This window comes from Myotis davidii, unplaced genomic scaffold (genome assembly GCF_000327345.1).
Source record: "Myotis davidii unplaced genomic scaffold, ASM32734v1 scaffold217, whole genome shotgun sequence".
NCBI lineage: Eukaryota > Metazoa > Chordata > Mammalia > Chiroptera > Vespertilionidae > Myotis > Myotis davidii.
Genome location: NW_006290034.1, coordinates 11,720,200 through 11,726,231, shown reverse-complemented (window position 1 = coordinate 11,726,231; position 6,032 = coordinate 11,720,200). Strand labels below are relative to the sequence as shown.

The 6,032-nt window shown below is 50.8% G+C and overlaps 1 pseudogene; it reads right to left on the bottom strand.

Annotated features, from left to right (window-relative positions):
* Nucleotides 1–746: 746 nt before the first annotated feature.
* On the bottom strand, nucleotides 747–2,828 carry LOC102773630 (annotated as a pseudogene).
* Nucleotides 2,829–6,032: the final 3,204 nt, after the last annotated feature.

Here is a 6,032-nt window from a genome sequence, read left to right as displayed (position 1 = left end):
GGACACTCTTGGCTCTAGACGTGTTTCTGTCCTCCTGGTGTCTTGTCTGTTCTGCGCTGTAGTTTTGCTCACATGTCATAGTCTGTAATCTTTTTCTCTGGTTTCCTTGCTTGAACACTAGGTGTTGACATTCATTCAAATGCCTCATCTAAGGTATCTAGGTCCCCCTCTCCTCCTCAGAAAGTTACCCCTCTCCTTTACGGTTATACAGTGTCAGTGTACATCTCCAGCATCCACAGTTTCTCTTTTATTCTTTTTGCCTTCACTTCTAAAGTGCAAGCATTGAGGGGAGATAAGTTCTTTAAAATATTGCTCTGGCCATACGTTCATCCTAAAGTAAAGTGAGTGGTGCTCAGTGGGTTCTTAAATTCTGTACCCTGAACAAATGGTCCAGGTCTCCGCTCCAAACAGCCAAGGACAGCTGGGGTCCAGAATCCATTGGGATGAATGAAAGAGTGGCTCAGGATAAACACAAATGCTTGTGACATGGCTCCAAGTGATTGACCTGGATGTGTAGTCCCTGTTGCCAAAGAACTTTTGGTTCAGGGAAGGGAAGATATCTACAGCCTTTCTGGTGGTGGTGAGTCATAAGGGAGATGCTGGGGTAGGACTTGGCTGTTTGTCACAATAATTGCAGTATGTCTCTGACAACAAAGAGGGCTGTTTGAAGTTGGTCCCTGAATCATGGGCTCATCCCCTTCTTATTCTTTAAACACCCAGAACTGACATGGCCTTGGAAGTGGGGCCTACCACCATACGGGAAGCAATTCCTCCTTTTGGAAGATCAGGACTATGGTCTCCAGGTCTGGGCCACTTGACAGGCCTTCAAAGTATGTCCTGGACATGTGCTTGGGGCTGCCGAGGACTCTGTCATCATCCTCCAGGTCTAGGCAGCTTGATGGGTCTTCAAAGTATGGCCTGGGCTTGTGCCTGGGGGTGCTGAGGACGCTGTCATCTTCCTCCAGGTCTGGGCTGCTTGACAGGCTTTCAGAGTTTGTCATGAGCTCAGGCATGGGTGGGGTTAGGAGGCGGACATCATCCTCCATGTCTGAGCTCCTGTCTCTGGGGTTCATCAACCTGTGAAACAGAAGGGCCAGGTCCTTGTCCACATCGGGGTCTTGCTCCACAGGGTCCGGCTCTGACTCCAGGACCTCCTCCGTCACTTGGAACCTGCGCAGCCACGCTGCGTCTTTCTGCTGGTACTTCTCTCGCCTGGTCATGGGCCTCCTTCTTACTATCAGGTTCTCCAGGTCCAAGTCATCCTCGTCCAGATCATGCCTGCGGATGGCACTGTAGTTGGCCTCCAAGTCAGAGAAGACGATCTCAGACTCTCCCTCAGAGAAGCTATCCGTGGACTCCGCCTTGGGGCTGGCCGGCATGGTGCTGTCCAGGGGCCTGATGGGCTGGCTGGACAGGGAGAAGATCCAGATCTTGTTCACCTTGATGGTGGGTGTGCTGTAGGCCACCAAGTCGGAGACACTGTCACTCAGCTGCTTGCTGCCCGGACCCTGGGTCTTCACAAGCATGTTGACCAGACTCGGAGGCTCCTTCTGGCTCCAAGTACTGAGGATGCTCTCCTCTCTGTCTGCCAGCTCGAGTGTGGCAGGCCTTCGAAGTATGGCCTGAGCTTGGTCTTATGGGGGCTGAGGATGCTGTCATCGTCCTCCATGTCTTGGCCACTGTCACTGGGATTCTCAAGGCTATCATACGAAAGGTCCAGGTCCTCCACATCTGGGACATGCTCCGCAGGGTCCTGATTCGAGTCCAGGACCTCCTCTGACACACTGGATCTGGGAAGCAGCCCCATGACTTTCTGCTTCAAGTTTCGTTGCGTGGATCGCTGCTGCCTCTTGGGCTGCCCCAGCTCAAAGTCATCCTCACTCATGTCCTGCCTGTGCATGGCATTGTAGCTGGTCTCCATCTCAGAGGAGAAGCTCTCAGACTCCCCCTCAATGTAACTATCCACGGACTTGGCCTTGGAGCTGGCCTGCATGGAGCTGTCCTCGTGGTCAATGGGTTGACTGGACAGGGAGAAGATCCAGATCTCAGCCACCTTGGTGGAGACCTCCTTGAAGCTGCTGCAGAGACTCAGCATTTGGCCTCCCTTGGGGGGGTCGCTGTTTTACCTCGGCCATGTGGATGGCGCCTGTGGCCAGTGTCTTGTAGCCCAGGATGATCCAGTTATTATAGCACGTCCTCTGCTGCAGCATGATCTGTAGCTTGTTGGCTTCTCTCTTGAGGAAGTGTGGGTACTCCAGGAGGAATGTCAGCGCCAGGTCACTCTCCACTTGCCCGCTGGAGGGCAACACAATCTCATGGGACCTCAGGATGCCCTTTGAGCCCTGCATTTTCACTGCTATCACCATGGAGATGAGCTCCTTCTCCGGCTCCTTCAAGACCACAAGCTTCTTTAAAGTCACAACCTGGGCATGCAGCTGGGGCTGGAGCAGTCCACCTCGCAGGTAGAGAAGAGGTTCATGGGCACTGGCGTGTTGAGCACAGTGGGTGTGCCTGCCAGGCCTGCAGGTGGTGAGGAAGCTTCAGCTGCTTGCAGCATATAGGTCTTTGATGGTTTCTCCCCCTATGGTGGGACAGAGGAGGGACATGATTGGTGGCAAGAGGTGGAACACGAGTGATTGAAGGAGAGTGTGGATGAAAAGGGGGTCACACGCTCACCTGTGGCTAGCTCAGGTAAGGCCTGCATGGCGGCCTTTCAAACTCAGAAACCTAAACTAACTAAATTACAAAGTTTGGCCTGAAATTAAAACTTGTTAACTAAGAGAGGTTTATGGTGTGTAGTCATGTGTTAGGCCAGAATCTTCCTTGACAAAGTCAATCTTTACCTTAAAGGAGCCTGTCTATTGTCTTTTGGCATCTACTGTAACCTATCTTTGGGATGTCAAAGGGATTTTCCTTTTTCCAGACCCCTCAAAACACAGGAACTGTTCTGTGCTCTGCAGAGACCACAAATCTGCTCATTGTTCTTGAGTTCATTGCTGACTGCTAACTATCCTACATCCACCTGCATAAAGGAAGTGTCTATCATTTTACTTTTTATCCATTCCCAGAGATTTCCTTGCTTTGCTTTCTCCCACATCCCTAATCTATTACCTGTGTAGTTCATGGGACCCCCTTCTCCGTCCACTTTTGGTTGTAATGTATAATGTAATGTATAAAGTAAGGTGCAATACTGCCATTTTCTAGTACATTATTTCAATCCATTGAGCTTTTGCTTCCTGGCAATTGTTGACAGTTTGGCTCCAATAAACTCACAAAAATCCTGCACAGGTTTGAATGCTTCTTATCTTGACATTTACTTGGCATAGTGCGGCAGGATTCCAAAGAAGCTCACCTAGGACCAGCCTGCAGACCCAACCTGGTGCCAGGATCCAAAAAAAAGGGCCCATTGAGCCCGCCAGTTCCCTGCCTGTCAGGAGAATTTGGCTAAGTTGTCTGTTGGATCCAGTACCTTCCCTTTCTTGTGGTAGAGAATCTGACTTTACTGGAGCTATATGTTTAAATCCTCAAGGTAGAGTTAAAGTTAAGGGTTGATAGAACCCAGGCTAAGGAAACACAGGTGGCTGGTTTTTAACTCTGGTGTTTCCATTGGCATTACTTTCTGAGAGTCTGAGCAAAAAACCTTCGCTGTATAAATGAGATAAAGGGGCTGTAACATATCTGGCCATGCCTTCTGGCCCGAATCTCAGGTGTTCTTAGGCAACTAAGAGTCTTTATGGAGTTGTCAGAGGTCATTCCCCATACCTAGGTTGTGGGTTCGATCCCAAGTCACGGCATGTACAGGAGGCAACCAATCAGTGCTTCTCTCTTACATAGATGTTTCTCACTCTCTTCCTTTCTCTTTTGAAAATCATCTTTTTTAATTAAAAAAAAATTCAATGCTACCTACTTGCTCACTCTGACCTGTGTTCTGTCTCTCTGTCTCTGTCTCTCTGTCTCTGTCTCTCTCAGTCACTCGCTCTGAGGACTAAGCCTTTGTGTTATGAGTTGCTAGCTGGAGAGATCCACATGACCTAGCACTGAACGAGACCAACAGAGAGGACAGCAGGCCTTCAATCCAAACTGAATCCCGAAGATGCCCCGTGTGAGCTCAGAGCCTGGGTGACACAGATCCTGCCTCAGCTGACCCCTCAGTGAGAGACACTAGCAGTAGTACCAGCTGAGCCAGGCTGGATTAGTCCTCACAGAAACTGTGAGCTAATCATGTGTATTGATTAAGTCTCTAGTAGAACTTAGGGCAGCCATGGGCAAACTAGGCCCACGGGCCGGATTCGGCCTGTTTGAAATGAATAAAACTAAAAAAAAAAAGACCGTACCCTTTTATGTAATGATGTTTACTTTGAATTTATATTAGTTCACACAAACACTCCATCCATGCCTTTGTTCCGGCCCTCTGGTCCAGTTTAAGAACCCATTGTGGCCCTCAAGTCAAAAAGTTTGCCCACCCCTGACTTAGGGTCTCTACAGAAGTTTCTTCCCTGGGCCTCCGGCAGTTTCTTCCCAAGCATGTCCTATCAGTACTCTGCTGTGCGCCTGAAGGAGACTTTTCCACATGCCCGGGTTCTCTCTGTCCATTGCTCTCCTCCCCGTGAGGCAGGACAGTAAACAATTAGGAGAATGCTTTGGCAGGTGGAATGGGGACACGGAGACAGAGAGCCCATTCCCAATGGCCTCACCCAGCAGCACCCTGACTCACCTGCCTCTTCTCCCTTGTACATGCTCTCACTCCATTAAGCATTGAGCCCTCAGGACAAGGAGGTTCTGATCAGCATCAAATAATCATAGGAACAAAGCCTCCAGTTTGTTGAGACAGTATTTTGTTCAAACTAGAGAGAATATCTAGGCCTCAGTTGTTTCAACTCCAGGACCAGAAAAGCACCAAAACCAGAAAAAGCGACACCATAGCTGACATCAGGACCAGTGATTCCCCCACCCCCACCCCTCCCCACACACACACTAGCACCAACCAATCAGTAGAGACCATGGCCCTGACCCTATGTGCTAATTTTGATGAATCAGCATATTAAAGGACACACCTGGAAAGCTGATGACTATTCTATGGAGATCCCCCCTGAGACCTCCCCTAAAATTCCTGCCTTTAGAAAACAGACAAAAACACTTAAGGCAAAGGACCCAGTGCATCTGCGAGCACAAACACACACACTCTAGAGCAGTGGTTCTCAACCTTGGCTGCACATTAGAATCACCTGGGAATCTTCTTTAAATCCTGATTTCTGGGCCTGATCCTCCAGAAATTCTGTTTCTTTGTGATGGGGTGAGGCCACAACGTTAGTACAAAGAAACAGAATTTCTGGAGGATGAGGCCCAGAAATCAGGATTTAAAAAAGATTCCCAGGCGATTCTAATGTGCAGCCAAGGGTGAGAACCGCTGCTCTACGGGCCCTTCTTTTGTCTCTGAACTTGTTTTCTGAGTCCACACAGCCCAGCTGGCTCACTTCTGCCTCCGTGATTTTCTCTCTTAAAGGCCAAGGCATCTCTCTTGGGCAGCCCCCTTGAATCTTCTCCTCCAGTGTACTTTCGTTTTGCACGCTAAATAAACTTTTGCAGCTGGCTAGCCCCAGCAGGGAAAGGGCGTGCTGGAAAGGGAGCTAGTAGCCTCCAGGCGAAAGCAGGGCTCGGGCCTCATTGTTCCTGGAAGGGGTGCCTCCCTCGGACCTGGCCGGAGGACAGTGGAGTGGGAGGTCATGGGGACACGTCGGTCACGCTTCCCCAGCACCACGCACCGGGGGGCATTTGTGGTGACCGTGGGAGTGCCCGTCGGACAGGAGGAGGCCCGGCGCTGGAGGCAGAGGGGTCCACACACTTGGGTCAGGAAATGGGGGAGCCTGGGTGGGGCCGGGGGGCGCAGTGTGGCACCAGGGACCGGGAAGGTCAGGGGAGAGCTCGTGGGGCTCCACACCCCTGAGTGCATGGCCCAGCCTCGCCCGGGAGAACCAGCTTTGTGATCACCGTGTCGCCCCCGCCAGGTAAGTGCGAGCGCGCGCCCTCCTGGC